The 18,673-nt window shown below is 50.1% G+C and overlaps 1 protein-coding gene across 3 annotated transcripts in view; it reads right to left on the reverse strand.

Annotated features, from left to right (window-relative positions):
• The window catches only part of LOC118207708 (neuron navigator 1), an 86,365-nt gene extending 67,959 nt beyond the window's left edge, over nt 1-18,406 (reverse strand). Inside the window, exon 1 of one of the 3 annotated variants that reach the window (XM_035381562.1) lies at nt 18,311-18,406. The gene's annotated coding sequence lies outside the window, so the exon portion shown is untranslated. Of the gene's footprint in view, nt 1-2,578; nt 2,673-12,935; nt 13,341-18,310 lie in introns of those variants that run through there. The other 2 variants (XM_035381558.1, XM_035381561.1) reach the window with 2 other exon arrangements.
• Between the last annotated feature and the right edge of the window lie 267 nt (nt 18,407-18,673).

Below are 18,673 nucleotides of genomic sequence, written 5' to 3' on the forward strand. Positions count from 1 at the left end.
CAAGCTTTCAGCATTTGCATGAAGAAATAAAACCACAGAGCAGTGGAATCAAGTATCCCAGACTCAAAGCAGTAGACTGGACCGAGTGCAAAGCGGCCCTGTTGAAACCCGGGGGCAGTGTTGCGTGTGAGACAGGCGCTCGGCTCGACGAGGCTCGGCCGTGCTTGTAGAGTCATCCCATGGCTCCAGCGTGTAGCCGGGCGAGGGGCGGAGAGACCCGGCTGACAGGAGATGAGCCCGCAGACGCACAGGCAGGGGGGGCTCAGGACGCACAGGCAGGGGGGCTCAGGACACACAGGCAGGGGGGGCTCAGGACGCACAGGCAGGGGGGGCTCAGGACGCACAGGCAGGGGGGGCTCAGGACGCACAGGCAGGGGGGTTCGGGACACACAGGCAGGGGGGGTTCAGGACGCACAGGCAGGGGGGGCTCGGGATGCACAGGCAGGGGGGGTCCGGGATGCACAGGCAGGGGGGGCTCGGGATGCACAGGCAGGGGGGGCTCGGGATGCACAGGCAGGGGGGGTCCGGGATGCACAGGCAGGGGGGGCTCGGGATGCACAGGCAGGGGGGGCTCGGGACACACAGGCAGGGGGGGCTTGGGACACACAGGCAGGGGGGCTTGGGACGCACAGGCAGGGGGGGTTTGGGACGCACAGGCAGGGGGGTTCGGGACGCACAGGCAGGGGGGGCTCGGGACGCACAGGCAGGGGGGTTCGGGACGCACAGGCAGGGGGGGCTCAGGACGCACAGGCAGGGGGGGCTCGGGATGCACAGGCAGGGGGGGTTTGGGACGCACAGGCAGGGGGGGCTCAGGACGCACAGCCAGGGGGGGTTCGGGATGCATAGGCAGGGGGGGTTCGGGACGCACAGGCAGGGGGGGTTCGGGACGCACAGGCAGGGGGGGCTCGGGACGCACAGGCAGGGGGGGTTTGGGACACACAGGCAGGGGGGGCTCAAGCTCCACTGCAGCACTTCACTGACTGTCCACTCCACAGACCCAGCACGGGCTTTTCTGCTCTGTGCTGCCACCTACTGGCCAGCTTCCTCTCAAGCACTCTTTCTAGGTGATAATCACCATGGATGAAAACAACCGTTTTGTTTTTATGACACCTGAATTTACAGGGCCTTGCTGTGCAGCTAAAATTCCCTGTATCTGTGCATGTGTCCTGTGTCCCTTTTAAATTGACCTACACAGTATCTTCTCAAGGAAAAGAAACACAATTGTACCGCTAGCATCAAGCTAACGTCAATTCTGCACCAGCGTGCCGGCAGCCCGTCGGAGCATCGGTTCCTCACGGTCATGTCTGCGGCCCGCCTCCCCGTTGTCAGCAGGGTCACATGACATCTGCATGCCACTGCTTGACATACGTGTGACCTTGAGCAGAATCTACATGGTTCCTTTGTGAGCGTGCGTGTGCGTGTGGGTACGCCTGTGTGTTTGCGTGCGTGTGAGTCCCTCGCCGGCTGACAAAGACGTGATTCATGGGGAGACAGGAAGTGACCTCATTGACTTTATCTGTGATGCACTTTCCCCCCCGTGCGGCTCATGTCTTGGACAGTCGGTCCTATATCCTGTGGGCTTCGCGTTTGTGTGTTTTTTTTTTATGACACCTGAATTTACAGGGCCTTGCTGTGCAGCTAAAATTCCCTGTATCTGTGCATGTGTCCTGTGTCCCTTTTAAATTGACCTACACAGTATCTTCTCAAGGAAAAGAAACACAATTGTACCGCTGGCATCAAGCTAACGTCAATTCTGCACCAGCGTGCCGGCAGCCCGTCGGAGCATCGGTTCCTCACGGTCATGTCTGCGGCCCGCCTCCCCGTTGTCAGCAGGGTCACATGACATCTGCATGCCACTGCTTGACATACGTGTGACCTTGAGCAGAATCTACATGGTTCCTTTGTGAGCGTGCGTGTGCGTGTGGGTACGCCTGTGTGTTTGCGTGCGTGTGAGTCCCTCGCCGGCTGACAAAGACGTGATTCATGGGGAGACAGGAAGTGACCTCATTGACTTTATCTGTGATGCACTTTCCCCCCCGTGCGGCTCATGTCTTGGACAGTCGGTCCTATATCCTGTGGGCTTCGCGTTTGTGTGCTTTTCTGTTCCTTTGCATCTGTTAGAACATTTCACAACTTATTCCTCAGCAGAGTTATTCTCCAGCAGTGACAGAAGTTGTGAGAGAATGAAATAGCGGAAAGAAATGCAGCCGTCCCAGAGTGGAAGTGAATAATATAAAAAGTCATAAAGCGAACAACATGACAAAAGCAGTGCAACATGAGGTCAACCTAGTAACAGCAATAATCCCAGTGTAGCATAATAGCTAAAGACAACTTCCCTCATTATTCGCCCAACATAAACACAGTTCATGTCCATTTGTTGAAGCCGATCCTCCATAAACAAATTGGTGGCTGAGATTAAATGAGAGCATTTCCTTCCAAGGACCACCCTCGTTTCATAACGATTATGCCATTTCGGTTTTCACACACAGAGAAATAATACGAAACGCTAATTCTCTTTCATTTCAAAGCTACAATGATATAACTCCGAGAAAGACAAAACACCAGACGCTTAGCTCACCTGTCCTCTCCGAAATTTCCCAGAAAGCAAACTGAAACTGTTTCCAGAGAGTGTGGGTTGAGTCATTCAGAACTTCAGCTCGAAACAATGAAATGTTTTTTCCTGGGGTAAGAGCTTTAATAGTAGACCAGCTGTTTCATTGTCACACAATGGTGAGTTGGAGGAGGAAACAGGAAACTGTCATAACCGCCAACAATGGGGTCGACCAATCAAGTCTAGGCTTTTTTCAATTTTGCTGCTTTGAAATAACAGCACCTTGTTGGAAAAAATGGTACGCGGTATTTCTTCCCATCTCAAAGGCATCTCAAAACACAAGCATCACTTATTGTTTTTAACTGCAATCAGGAGTATTTATTGAAGCTTCAATTAAAGTCCAAGACATATGGCACTTTTCAGCCTGTCAGATTCAAAAAAGACTTTAACATGAACAACAGCTTCTGCGGTGAGAGCCATCTGCGTCCTGCGCTATATATCAGTAAGCACAATCAATAAGCATCATACGCGCAAGCTATCAAAGCCATTGTAAAACTGGCCCACAGACAAAATGGCCTGCAACAATACCGTGCGTTAGAGTGAAACGAAACACTGTACTCACTTAAAGCAAGGACTGGAAGGAGAGGAAAGCAGAGGAAAAGCTGTCCTTCCGTCTGTTTTAAGAAGGAGAGTCTGGCCGAACGGGAGCTAGGGTTCTTCAGGAGCACCGCAATGAGTCATCCATCTTCGATAATGCTGAGTCGGGCGGATGCAATCTCCACTGGAGATTAAAGGCATACACAATTCACTCCCAATCGCCCTTCCCCCTCCCGCTCCACACACAGATATACAACCTCCCCCCCCTGCCCCGCCCCCTGATGAGTAGCTCTCCCGGGTGTGAGTGATTGAACGTCAGCGCTCAGCCCTGTACCGCGCGATTCCCCCGAGCGCCCGGCCGAAGTGCGTTTGGTCCCCGGCGGAGTCGGGAGTCAGCCGCGTCTCGCCGGCGCCGAGCGAAGCTTACCGCGAGCGTCGCTCTCGCTCGCCGCCGCCGCCGTATTCCGCCGCAGCCCCCCCAGGCCCCGCCCCCGCCCCCACCGGTAAGCGGACCGCCGGCTGACTCCGCTCCCGTCACGCCGCCCCCCCCCCCGGGTCGCCGGGAGAGCAGACGGCTAGCCCGCTCCCGCCCGCTAACGTTAGCGTCTCCGCTGGCCCGCTCCCGCCCGCTTTGTTAGCGTCTCCGCTGGCCCGCTCCCGCCCGCTTTGTTAGCGTCTCCGCTGGCCCGCTCCCGCCCGCTTTGTTAGCGTCTCCGCTGGCCCGCTCCCGCCCGCTAACGTTAGCGTCTCCGCTGGCCCGCTCCCGCCCGCTTTGTTAGCGTCTCCGCTGGCCCGCTCCCGCCCGCTTTGTTAGCGTCTCCGCTGGCCCGCTCCCGCCCGCTAACGTTAGCGTCTCCGCTGGCCCGCTCCCGCCCGCTTTGTTAGCGTCTCCGCTGGCCCGCTCCCGCCCGCTTTGTTAGCGTCTCCGCTGGCCCGCTCCCGCCCGCTTTGTTAGCGTCTCCGCTGGCCCGCTCCCGCCCGCTTTGTTAGCGTCTCCGCTGGCCCGCTCCCGCCCGCTTTGTTAGCGTCTCCGCTAGCCCGCTCCCGCCCGCTAACGTTAGCGTCTCCGCTAGCCCGCTCCCGCCCGCTACGTTAGCGTCTTCGACAGCCCTGCGTCTGCCTCGGGGCCAGGGAGCACGCTCAGAACAGAGCCGCCCGCGCCCGGGGACCTGTTTCTTTGGGAGAGGGCCGCACCCCCAAAAAGCTGCTTTCAGGTTCCGTTTTCTCGGTTGGGCAGGGGTCCTCAATCTCATCCAGAAAGGGCCGGTGTGGGTGCGGGCTTTCGTTCCTACCAAGCAATTACACACCTGATTCTACTAATCAAGGCCCTTAGCAAAGACTCTGGTGGCTGATTAGTAGAATCAGGTGTGCAACTGCTTGGTAGGAATGAAAGCCCGCACCCACACTGGCCCTTTTCCTGGTTAAGATTGAGGACCCCTGCGGTAGGGTGTGTTGATGACTGAATAAGCTAACTGGCTAACTAGTTAATTTGCCTGGGCCTGTGCTTGAAACGTTTCACCTTCTTGAATAATAATATAAAAAAAGCCAGGGTGTGTGTGTTCTGCTTTCTGCGATGAGTTACGCTGACTTCCCAACCTGCCGCCTGTGTGAATGCACGGCCATGTCAGGGCACTCCTCTGCCTGGGCTCGGCTCCACAAACCGAGACGGGTTAATCCCCATGGCGAGCATTAGCATCCTTCCGCTACGCGCCTCCTCGCGAACCTGTGAATATACGGCGCTCTAAGCGCTTCCCCGGGTCCCACCGCACTGCAGCGCCAGGCGATGCGGAAGCAGCGCTCCCTCCCTCCCTCCCGAGGCGGACGGTCGCAGAGCCCGGGCGCTTCTTTCTGAACGCAGTTCGAGCGCGGCCGGTTCTGAGCGCGGTTCGAGCGCGGCCGGGGCTTCAGTGTGCCGCGTTAATCGACCGAAACAAAACAAATAAAATAAACAGGAAGAGAGGACGGAGAACTACAAATAAGGGTTTCATTAGGGAGGTGTCACCACGGGCTGGGCTTCGGAGAAAAGGGGGCTTCGTGGAGTTCCAGAGGAGATAATTACGGGAGCGCAGCTGTGCTCAGTGAACGGGCTCCTCGCTCGCCCGGAGAGAGAGAGACAGAGAGAGAGAGAGAGAGAGAGAGAGAGAGAGAGTGAGGGAGGGGAAGTGGGAGGGGGTAATTAAAGTGACTATAATAATGGGGCAGAGGGGGAGAGGGGGCAGGAGCCTGGGTATTTTTAGAGACCCCCCCCCCCCCTCCTGTGTCAAAGCGGGGTGGTGTTAACAAAGTGCCCAAGGCTTATCAGGGATTGGTGAACAGAGGAAGTGTCATTATCCACAGCGTCCCAGAATGCACAAACACACCTGTGACTTTCTGACAGACCTACAGCGACTCCAAAAACCTCACAGACCTTCAGCGACCCGACAAAGCTCACAGACCAAAAGTGATTCCACAAAGCTCACAAACCTAGTTACTCCACAAAGCTCACAGACCGAGAGGGACTCCACAAAGCTCACAGACCTACAGTTACTCCACAAAGCTCACAGACCAAAAGTGATTCCACAAAGCTCACAAACCTAGTTACTCCACAAAGCTCACAGACCGACAGCGACTCCACAAAGCTCACAGACCTACAGTTACTCCACAAAGGTCACAGACTTACAGTTACTCCACAAAGCTCACAGACTTACAGCTACTCCACAAAGCTCACAGACCGACAGTTACTCCGCAATGCTCACAGACCGACAGAGACTCCACAAGGCTCACAGACCGACAGTTACACCACAAAGCTCACAGACCTACAGTTACTCCACAAAGCTCACAGACTTACAGTTACTCCACAAAGCTCACAGACTGACAGTTACTCCGCAAAGCTCACAGACCGACAGCGACTCCACAAAGCTCACAGACCTACAGTCACTCCACAAAACTCACAGACTTACAGTTACTCCACAAAGCTCACAGACCTAGAGTGATTCCACAAAGCTCACAGACCGACAGTTACACCACAAAGCTCACAGACCTACAGTTACTCCACAAAGCTCACAGACTTACAGTTACTCCACAAAGCTCACAGACCGACAGTTACTCCGCAAATCTCACAGACCGACAGCGACTCCACAAAGCTCACAGACCTACAGTCACTCCACAAAGCTCACAGACTTACAGTTACTCCACAAAGCTCACAGACCTAGAGTGATTCCACAAAGCACACAGATCGACAGTTACTCCACAAAGCTCACAGACCTACAGTTACTCCACAAAACTCACAGACCTACAGCGACTCCACAAAGCTCACTGACTGACAATCTAGTGGTCAATGTCTTTTGGGCCAACTGTACATTTTTCTCCTTCACTCAAAATTGTAATGGGCAAGAGGATGTAAGCATGAGGAAATCATATTTTGTCTCAACCAGCGCATTTCCCACCACCCTCATTGCATGTTTGCATTACAGATGGCCCATGCTACCTCATACATGCAATCCAATTATACAGCTGGATGAGGAAGCAATTAAGGTTTAAATGCAATCATATGAAGAAGAGCTATGTCACACGAAGTATGTGAACCTGCAACCTTCTTTTGTGCCACAGTTTTCCTTGATTGAAATAAAGTCAAATCAACAGTAAAAGTATTAAAGTATATATACTGAGGATGCACAATATGCTTATTTACTGCTATTGCTTGCTTATTATTAAGCAAATATTTATACAGCTTTATAGCTCTGTATCTTTGCTTGTGAGTTTGGCTAGTCAAAAATATAAATGGAAAATAAATACAAAGTAAAATAGTATCAGATGGCCAAGATCAGACTGCTTTCACACTGGGCTTTTTTTAACTTAATTTACAGCATCAACAGCACAGCAAACTCATTCTCTCTGATTAAGATTATTATTGTTATTGTATAATTATGTCATCGTATCAGCGATGATCTTAGCATAGGCTAACGAGATACATTTACCCCTTTATCAGCTGATATGACCCGACATCATTGTGCTTCCCTAACGCATTATTTTCACATTACTGACATGGTCTTCATGATCAGGTGGAGAGAAAGCCACTTGTTAATGTTAACTGTTCTCAGATGCTATATAATTATATCATTGGATGCTGTCGCATAATTGCATAGCTGTAGTTAATGTGAATCATACACATAAGTTATTCTTTACCAACACAGGTCATTGTAATCATGTCTTCTCTTCAAGATAAAGCAGAACATGACTACATGCATCTGGATATGTTTTTAAATAGCCACAACAGGCTATAATAACCAATAATTATAAACAGAAAGGGTTCACTCATTCCAATTGTTTGCAGATGAAGCAGTGGCATTTACTTCCTGTGCTTCAGATGAAACTCACTTGACATGAAATTCAAACACCACATTGGCAAAAGCTCTACCAAAATGTCCAGCCAAGCGAACATCAGTCATTGCTGCTCAGCTACACAGGCACCCAGTGCACCAGTCAGCTACACAGGCACCCAGTGCCCCATTCAGCTACACAGGCACCCAGTGGGACCAGTCAGCTACACAGGCACACAGTGCACCAGTCAGCTACACAGGCACCCAGTGCCCCAGTCAGCTACACAGGCACCCAGTGGGACCAGTCAGCTACACAGGCACCCAGTGCACCAGTCAGCTACACAGGCACCCAGTGCACCAGTCAGCTACACAGGCGCCCAGTGGGACCAGTCAGCTACACAGGCACCCAGTGCACCAGTCAGCTACACAGGCACTCAGTGGGACCAGTCAGCTACACAGGCACCCAGTGCACCAGTCAGCTACACAGGCACCCAGTGCACCAGTCGGCTACACAGGCACCCAGTGGGACCAGTCAGCTACACAGGCACCCAGTGCACCAGTCAGCTACACAGGCACCCAGTGCACCAGTCAGCTACACAGGCACCCAGTGGGACCAGTCAGCTACACAGGCACCCAGTGGGACCACTGATTGCTGAGCATCAATTTGTTGCACATGTATTTTGGTCTCTTTCTTCTCCCTAATTTGGACCGGGTATTGAGTCACTGCTGTTCCACCCACAGCCCTGCCCAGAAGCACTATGGCTGAAGCATGAAAACACCCCCTCAGACACTCACACACTAGGCTATTTCACACCCTACTGGCCACACGGTACTGCAGGAGAGAGCTAGCACTGTTCGGAGGAGAGTGATGACAGACTGACCGACCATAGCTGGCAGCTGTGGACGCTGACCACGTTATTGTTCTCTTGCATTGCAGGTCAGTCTGCTGGCTCTACTCTCCTAAATGATCTCTTTCATCGTAGGTTTCTGTGGTTGCTCTAGTCTGCTAAAAGATGTCTTACATTTTAGGTTGCTCTGCTTGCTCTTGTCTGTCTGTTAACAGAAGTAATGCAACAGTAACTTGAGTATTCCTAGTAGACCTGAACCCAACTTACTTCTGATGGACTTACGTACTTCACAAACATGGACTGTCGGTCATAGTTGGATAATGATACCACCCAGAGTCAACAGGCAAAGCATGTGCTTGAGATGAGCACCTTTAGTGACTGTGCAACTTAATAGGGAGCCTAATAATATATTCATCTGTATCAGCACAGCACAAAACTGCTACAGCTCTAAGAATATCTTCATAACACAAGGTCACCCACCGAGTGACGCATCTCTACAGAAACACCAGCCGGCATTGAGCTCTAACGTTACAGGGTTCATATCAGTGTGTGCAGCCTGTCCTCCATTTTGACAGAAGAGACAATAACCTAACGCCTGACAGAGCGGAGGGAATGAACGGCCAATCAAATTACGGCTGCCGTCAGGCTGGCAAACGCCTCTCGTGGGACGAAGATGGAAAGCAAACAGACATATTTCTCCCCCCTCGGGCATCAAAGGTGCTGTCGGCTTAGCAGGAACCAGACTGGAGGACCAAGAAGAAGATGGTCAGTCACCTCTGCAGTTTGGCCACATGTGGGCCATTGCCTGCTCTGTCACTGTCCATGATGCTCCAGCAGACTGAGCTGTTCTTCCGTCATTACTCAAACTGGGAACACGAACCACAGGGAAGGAAAAGGAGCGAGAGAAACGGAGAAAGAGAAAGACATATTTTGATTTGAAATGGGATGAGAGGCAAAGAGGAATGCAGGAAGAACATAACCCTGATCCTTCTTCATCTCCCGCTCCTCCTCTCTCTGTCTGCCTCTCCTGCACTGAGTGTCACCGTGGTAGGGCGCGTGAATTAGAATGTGCGGTGCATGTCCTTCAGGAAGGGGAAAGGAGGCTCAGGGTTGCGGTAGGTTCTGCAGAGAAGGGGGGAGTGGTTGGAGAGGGAGCTTTGCCAGGGTTTATTCTGAGGTGGAGGCACGGCTTGCCTGGGGGGGAACGTGAGCCGCACGTGGGCAGATCTGAGAGGCACCTGTGATTGGTCAGGGCGGTTCCTCTGGGGCGCGACGCAGAAGACTGGCGCTCCTGCAGTACCTGTGTAAGCTGGGAGTTGGCGCCCTCTGCTGGCCACGCACCCGACCTGCATCTAGGACGAATGAAGGTGGCAAATTCCACAGGGCAGGCTGGGAAACCACCATTCTCCTTGTACAAACACCCCATTACTTCAATCACAAGCCTCGAGGGCAGAGGACTGCTGGTTTTCCACCCTCCCTTTACCTGGGAGTCGGGTGTGAAGACAGTCTGGCCAATCAGTAGCACTGATTGTTCGGTTAGTTACCTGGGAAAAGCAGAACGCCAGCGCTGGATTTAGATTTGAGGGACATATTTGAGCATCCATGCCCTACACACACACCCTCACTGCAGTGCGTCCTTTAGCCAGAGTGGAAGTCACAGAACTGAAGCCACCGCACACCCTGGGAGGGACAGAGGACGAAATGACTGCGACGCAGACCCTCAGGTGCTCGCAGTAATTAAGTTCATGGGAAGAAAACAGAGAAAATGGGTGATTAGCTCACTGTCTCAGCACTAATGGGGTACAGCATGGAGAGACGTCACACCTGAGTAAAGTCCTTCACTAGTCCCGCATTTGACGGCTGGAGCACAAACAGCAGGACATTAAGCTAACCAAAAGGGCTAATCAAAAAAGAGCTTGACTGCATGTCACATGAACATCCATTTTGTGCACGCTCAGACATGGAGCAATTGCAGATATTTTCATCAGCAAGCTCAGCTTTTTCGATTAGTCTTCCCTGAGATCTACGTAAGCGTCTTTGCTAACTGGGTTTCACAATGTAGTGAGGTTTGGTCAGGTTTATTCAGAACAATTGAGTTGAACAACCAATCAGAATCTATGTCGGTAGAGCCCAACTTAGTGAAATAACATAGACATGATTTGGAAATAAAGGGATATATATTTATTGGCTGTGATAATGAATATGTGAACAGGCTAATTGAAAACAATAATTTTGGATAATACGAGGAATAATGTTATTTGATTCTTAATCAGAGGAAATGATCATTCTGCCACGGCTGAACATAGAGGTTAACAGTACTACCATTAAAGAAGGCCAATCTGTGATTTGGGTTAGTGACACGCTACTCTATATTACCTGGTTAATTCGTTTGATCAGACTCAAAACATGATGCTTTCACAATGTAATCAACAAGGTCATGGAATTTGCTCTTCCAGACCAAGACGGGCATGGAAAGTCAAAACACAACACCAAACAGGCCAGACAGGTCTCGGTGATCTGGCGAGGTGTGAATCGGGACGTGCAGCGCAGTCCGTCAGTTTCCTTAGCGCGTGTGCTTGGGTAGACGTGTGTCTTTACCCTCAGAGCAAAGTTGTGCATTTTTGGTGAGCTTCTACGCTCACAAAGTCACTGACGTGACGCCGCCCCCATGTTTGTTGGAATCTGATTGGTAGATTATTTTCGGTACACGGCCATTTGATCGGTGCTGCCAATCAAACGCTGATACACAAAGCATTGATTACTGCTTTAGAGTTAAAGCGTGCTAAATTGGGATCCCAATTTCCTCCTAAAAGGGGTGTTCCTGCCCCCAGCTGGTGCTCTAATTGACCAGGCAGTGAGTTTATTGCAGGGTCACGGGAGGAAGGGGACAGGAACTTAATTAGGCCTTGGTTGACCAGAAAAAGTTAATGGTGGACGTGACTCAGCGGAGAATCAGTCCCGTGGTTAAGGAGCCAGAGGCCACAAATGTTCCTGTGTGTAGTTACATCGTTACAGCAAATTAAAGACGGGGAAAATGGGTGGATTTGGCCGAAATATGAGAAACTGCAGATGGTCCGTCCACCATCACGTTTAGTACAAATTGATGACAAATTGTAACACGATCATCAGCATGTTCCAGCATTTAAAATACGGTGGTGGACCGAATATTTCAATATTTGAATAGCTGCAAAATGCGTTTTTCCTTTGGAGAGTTTCTGACAGTAGTTTCAAGCACATAGCCCAAATTACACCAAGCATAAAGGAAAGTATTTTTCTTTTAAACTGTGGTTGAAAAAAAAATGCTCTCTAATTCTTCTCCTTCTCCCCCATCGTGTTTAGGCCGCATAAAGCCTTCACATTCTGAATGTTTGTTACCTCTTTCAAGTCAACCGAAGAAAGGAAGGGGTGTAACAGTGAAACGAAAGTCCATCCATGTTTGTTGCGAAATGATCTTCCGCTGAACGAATGTTACGTTAAATGTGACCACGGCGAGCCCCCATCCCTTTCTGAATCCCCACTCTCACGCATCGCTTTACAGTACATAAGAAATCCTACCCTTCTGCAGAGCAACAAAGAAAAAACCCCACTTGATTAAAGCAGGGAGAAGCCACAAAATCAGAGGACTAAACTAAAATTAGCCGAGAAAACCATCTGACTCACGCAGGACAAAAGCACAAGACAGTCACATTATCACAGAGAGAGATACATTACAGTAAAACAATAAGTAAACAAAAGGAACTCCCCATTTTCAAGGGAATTATTAGGTAGGTAGAATTCTGAATTTACTACCCCCCCCCCCCCAGAAAAAAACTACTTTATTTTACTGCACAGGAGGTATCGTTGCTACCCACAAAAGTTTAAGAATCAGTCATGTTATTAGGCAAGGTTTCACTTCCCTGTGGGCTTGGAGAAATCACCACGAGCACATGATGCCTCCTTACAGCACACAGTACAAAAAGGACATTGAACTAAATATATCAGCCAGGCAATTATCCTTAGCAAACAACATCGCAGAAAAACAGCATGTTCTTCCATCTTCACATTATCTTCGCATTTTTCCATCGCATTTAAAAGGGAAAACAAGCCTTTTTTTGCCTTCTAATGACTTCTTTTGAAATAAATCACTCAAGGAGCATAATAGAACTTTAAATAGTATATCTTTAAATAAGGAAAAAAGGAATGCAGTGTTTCTTTTTACTGTAAAAGGCACATATTTTAAGAATGCCATTTTCTATTGTAGTATTGTTTCCCTTCTTTTCTTTGGATGAATGACATTGCACCACGTGGGGATATTTTGCTTACGGTCTGTAGTTCTAGTGGTACCACTTGACCTGTCGACAACCTCAAACGGTTTTGCAGGCGTCTCCCCTACGAGCAGTCTTCAGCCTCACTATTACTCAAGCAGCTAGTAAAAGCTACAAGGGTGGTCCTTTGTTTGAGGTGGTAGATGACACTTCCCTTGCACTAAATTCTCGGTTTGACAGACACTCACGCAGTAGAGGTTCAAAGGGGTCCATCCTCCCCAGCAGCTGACTAAAACTCTCTCTCTGATCAGGCCACAGTGAAATCACAATGATGGGATGCTTGCAGTTACGAGCGGTGTTACCGGAGAAAAGGAGAGGATTATCCGCAGTGACTTACTCAGTTCTTCTGGCCGCTGGTTGAACTCCACACGCAAAGACAGAGAGAAGTCGAGACAGACAAGATGTCACCTCCGCAGAATCCGGTATAATCAGAAAACAAAAACACTTCCTCCTCTGACGATGGCAAGCTTCTTCGGAACTGAAAAAGCGAGTAGAAGCGTGGGCGCTTTTCTCAGTTAACGTGTGACAGAGCACCCTCTGCTCACCACAGCGGATGAGAATATGTGTAGGAAACAGACACTGAAACTCAACAGGGGCTATAAATAGGGTCCCACAGCCCCCGCGTATCAGAGCGCGATGCACAGAGAGACGCAGAGAAGCGCAGCTGGGTGATTTTCAGCTCTGAAGTTTCCTTTTCGGACTTCCCGACACACCGGTGTGCGTTTCTCTGTCCTTCAGCTCTTCGATCGGTGGGGTTGCATTACAATTTTGTGGGTCTACTGCGTTGATTCCTGCACATGACTTTGCAAAATCGGATGGGTTATGATCAAGACAGAGACAAGCTTGCACAAACTAGCATGCACAATATTTTGCAAAGTGGCTGTTTCCGTGGCAGATATGGTATTTCTTTAAACTGATCAGTAGCCCCTGAAGTGTTAAAGGTGATGCTCTTGTCATCATACCGTTAACTGAACAAGATGTGGAACTAAGCAAGACTATGGTGCAATAAAATGCCTTTCATGTTGCAGTGGGCAATGCTATACTTGCACAGTACATCAGCTACACATACCAGGATCTGACAATAAATGTCCCACAGAAGTTCAGTCGGGAAGCGAAATCATTAACAGGCAATTCACACAGGGCATGTTATGCCACAAAGAGGATGCTCAGTGATTGATTTCCCTAAGATTCACTCGCTATTGCAGCAAAGTGTGAGGTCTGAGAACACAAATGAGAAAAATACCTCGTCATGAGTGAAGGATTTTGGGAAAACAGTGAAAAGCTAAACAATGTAGGCAAGGCCAAATAAGGCCTTTGTCTGCCGATTATTAATATCTGGATTACTATTTTCGCACCATTAAAATTCAGGACTGAGTCTACAGACAGCGATCCAAAATCCATCTAAATCAATTTCATCGTAAAGTTGTGCAATACCAAAAGCTGAGGTCAGAAGTGTCCGGCTAGCCAGCTGGTCCTGAAGCTCAGAGAACAGAGCAACACAACCCTCAGTCACTTTCACGACAGCACTGCTAGAACTTTTCCAGCTGGAACGATCCACATGTAAAACATCTCAAACAACAGCAATCATTCAGCACCACTGAACTGCAAGCACAAAAAGCCCCAGACAGAAGGTTGGACTCTAGTTATAAACCACACCAGGGCTGAATACCTGATCATTGTGAAAATGCAAAGCAGAGGCAGACCCTGACCAAACAGCCTTTAGCAACTGTGGCTTTGTCAGACTTAGACCGAACAGCATTTAGTGACCATGGCCTCCCCAGTCCCTGGCCAAACAGCATTTAGTGACCGTGGTCTTGTCAGACCCTGACCAATCAGCATTTAGTGACCATGGTCTTGCCATTAAAAGGGCTGATACCAGCCAGACAGGCTGTCTGATTGCTACAGTGTAAGAGAGAACAGAAGAGAGCTGTGTTTCACTGTAATCTATATTCCCACGCAATGGAAATGCACTAAGGATACGCACTGTCCTCCCCATGACAAATACATTAGCCAGCAATCATGCACCCTGTCGAATGCCTGAAGCTAAGCAAGTGTGGGCTTGGTTAGTACTTGGATGGGAGACCACCAGGGAATACTGATTTGCTGCTGGAAGTGTTGTTGGTGGGCCAGCAGGGGGCACTCTTCCCTTTGGTCAAATAAACCCCAATGCAGTGACGGGGACACTGTGCTGTAGGAGTTGCTGTCTTTCGGATGAGATGTTCAATCGAGGTCCTGACTCACTGTGGTCATTAAAGACATTACATTACATTACATTACATTATAGGCATTTAGCTGACGCTCTTATCCAGAGCGACTTACAACAGTGTAACCAAACTCAGGATCAAGTCCACTTAAGTCCATTGAATAAAATGCAGATAAAAGCCTTTACTATAGTAGCATACAGTAAGGAAAAACAAGATAGTCTGAACCAAAAAATTTTTTTTTTTTTTTTTTTTTTTTTTTAAATAGTTATGGGAGAGGGTTTAGGGAAGAGGAGAGAGGTATACAGAGAAGAGGTGCGTCTTGAGTTTCCGTTTGAAGGTGCTCAGACACTCTGCTGTTCTGACCTCCACTGGAAGATCGTTCCACCATCGTGGGGCCAGAACTGCAAAGAGTCGAGACCTTGTTGCTGCTCGTGTAGGGGGAGGAATCAGCCGCCCTGTAGTAGCCGATCGGAGCGATCTGGCCGGCTTGTAGGGTCTGATCATCTTCTGCAGATAACCAGGAGCTGACCCCTTGACTGCTTGGAAAGCAAGCACCAGTGTCTTAAACCGGATGCGAGCTTGCACTGGTAGCCAGTGGAGGGAGATGAGGAGGGGAGTGACGTGGGAGTCACGAGGGAGGTTGTAAACCAGACGTGCTGCTGCATTCTGGATGAGCTGAAGGGGTCTGGTGGCTGATGCTGGGAGGCCAGCCAGGAGGGAGTTGCAGTAGTCCAGACGTGACAGTATCATGGCCTGAACCAGGAGCTGTGTGGAATAATTGGTGAGGAGTGGTCTTATTCTGCGGATATTGTACAGGATGAACCTGCACGACCGGGTGGTTGCCGCGATATTCTCAGAGAGTGCCAGCCTGTTGTCCAGCACAACTCCAAGATTTCGGGCACTCTGCGAAGGGTGTAGGGGAGTGACTCCTAAAGAAATGGGCAGATGAGAAGTGGGAGAGGTAAGAGAAGGAATATGGAGAAGTTCCGTTTTGCTTGTGTTGAGCTTGAGCTGGTGTTTGGTCATCCAGCTCTGGATGTCACTCAGGCAGGCGGATATGCGATCGGAGACCTGAGTGTCTGTGGGAGAGAAAGAGTAGAAAAGTTGAATATCATCTGCATAGAGATGATATGACATGCCATGGGCGGCAATAACAGGGCCAAGGGACCTAGTATACAGAGAAAAGAGGAGGGGACCAAGGACAGAGCCCTGAGGGACCCCAGTTGTGAGGGGACGAGGAGCTGATACTGCACCGGCCCAGGCAACCTGGAAGGAGCGGCCGGAGAGATAGGACGCAATCCAGTTGAGGGCTGGTCCGCAAATTCCCAATTCTGTCAGGGAAGACAGAAGTGTAGGATGGTCAACGGTGTCGAAGGCAGCTGAGAGGTCAAGAAGAATTAGGACAGATGAACGGGATGCTGCGTGTGCTGCGTGGAGAGACTCAGTGACGGAGAGCAGGGCAGTCTCCGTCGAGTGACCGGGTCTGAAACCAGACTGCTGAGGGTCTTGGAGGTTATGTTTAGAAAGAAAAGAGGAAAGTTGGTTGGACGCAGCACGTTCGAGAGTTTTAGATAGGAATGGAAGAAGGGATACCGGTCTGTAGTTCTGGGTGAGGCAGGGGTCCAGTGTTGGTTTCTTCAGAATGGGGGTGATGTGGGCTCTTTTGAAAGATGACGGGAAGGTGCCAGAAGTCAGGGAGGAGTTAATCAGGTGGGCGATGAAGGGGATGATCTCTGGTGAGATCAGCTGGAGGAGGGTAGAGGGGAGGGGATCAAGGGCACAGGTGGTGGGACGGTGGGAGAGCAAGAGTTGGGAGACATCAGGGAGAGAGAGTGGGGAGAAGGTGGAGAATGTGGGGAGGGTCATAGAGGGGATGGGGGGAGGGAAGGGTGGGGAGTCGGGAGGGTCAAGGGAGCTGCGGATGAGTGTGACCTTTGCTTCGAAGAAGGCTGCGAAGTCTTCAGCAGTAAGGGAGGTCTGAGTTGGAGGTGAGGGTTTACTGAGGAGAGAGGAGAAAATTGAAAACAGTTGCCTGGGGTTAGCAATAGATTTGTGTATCTTAGAGTGGTAGTATGTTGCCTTGGCAGTGGCAACTGCTGAGGAGAAAGACCCCATGACACCTGTCGCAAAGAGTAGGGGGTTCCCCGGTGTCCTGGCAAAATTCCCAACCTGCCTCTCTCAATCTTGCCACCTAATCATCCTCAGATTTAATTGGCTAAAAAATGTTCTCTCCCTCTCCACCCTTAGCTAATGTGTGGTGAGCATTCTGGCGCAAAATGAGTGTTGTGCATCACCCAGGTGGGTGCTACACATTGGTGGTGGGTGAGGTGAGTTCCCACTCTTCACTGTAAAGCACTTTGAGCATTCGGAAACGTACTATATGAATGCAATGATTCACTCATTCATATTGTTTGATGTTTGCATAAGAGTAAGCGTGCTTGTGTGTGCATGAGTATTTGTCTGTTTTTTATATAGTACTACGTAATAGCATTGCAGTAGCTAGAAGTAACTTGTACTGTATAATCTATATGACTGCTTTATCAAAATTGCTCTTTTTTTACTGCCAATACAGCACCAATGAACTGCGCTGAATCTGCTTCTGCTTGTGATCGTGATTGCTGGTCATGGAAGGATTTCCTGTTGCAGCCCACTTGTGGTAGAGCTTCCCTGATAAACTGATACACCACCACCTCGCGCTGTGGAAAATCACTTATTGATTGTGTTCTGTCAGAGGTCTCCAAGACATACTGTTGATTATCAAACAGGATTGCAATAAATCTAAAAGAAAAAAAAATCAATAAAATGCTGCTGAATACAGTGTATCCATCACAACGTTTACATTTCAATTTATATACCAGCACAGAAACGCATCACTAAAACACACTGTACTGGTAAAATTCCACTAGTTGGCAAATGTCTGAATAAATAATCTCTCTTTATCAAGCTTCTAACCAAACACAAAACAGAAAGCACCCTGCTGTCTTTTTTTAGTTTTCCTTCGATAGATAGATAGCCATTTCTGTCTGCTAGGCTTTAATTTAACAAGTTGACGCCATTTCCTGTGTTTGTTGCATTTAAAGATTGTCCTAATGAATAGCTAGCTATAAATACAGGGGGAGGACAGAAAAGGAGGAGGGGGTGGGGAGATGGAGAGAAAGAAAAAGAAAGGGAGAGAGGGAAGTCAGAGCGGGAAGTATTCAGAAAAATGCACACACTAAACAGACAGATGTCAACAGTCTTCCAGTGAGAGCACGGTCACATAGAAACTCAGTTTTGTCTCTCACAGTCACACACGTACCCAGATAACAGCAGACCCCATGTCCAGAGTATCAGGAGCCCCCCGAGCCCAGACACCTGTACACCTCTGCACTGAACAGGTGCGCACAGTCACTGCAGTTCTGAACGCTTCCCTCGGCGCTAACGCTAGTTCAGGCTTCTCGCAGACAGACCGAACCCGGTGAGCTGAAACGCTAACGAAAGAAATACGAAAAGTCGTTTCCCTACTCACACGGGTCCCCTTGTTCACCGCGGCGTGAAAGAACACATTGTGCGCGTCTCTGTCCTCTCGGAAAGGAGCGGCGGCGGCGGCGGCGGCGGCGGCGGCGGTCTGCGAGCGGTAGTCACAGCACCGCGCGGCGAGCCGTCGCTGGAACCGGAGTGGGCGGGGACACGCAGGCGTGAGCTAGCGTCTAGACTGCACCCCGGCGCGGGGTGTCCGTAGCTTCTGCATCGTAGCGGCAGTGGGAGCGGGGAGTGGAGGGGAGGGGAGGGGCAGCGGGTGACGGGACGGGGGGGGACGGGACAGGGGGGTGTCACAGCCGCGGCCCCCCCAGGCACGCTTCGCCCCTTTCTCTCTCCCCCGTAATCAGGA

This window comes from Anguilla anguilla, chromosome 11 (assembly GCF_013347855.1).
Source record: "Anguilla anguilla isolate fAngAng1 chromosome 11, fAngAng1.pri, whole genome shotgun sequence".
Classification (NCBI taxonomy): Eukaryota; Metazoa; Chordata; class Actinopteri; order Anguilliformes; family Anguillidae; genus Anguilla; species Anguilla anguilla.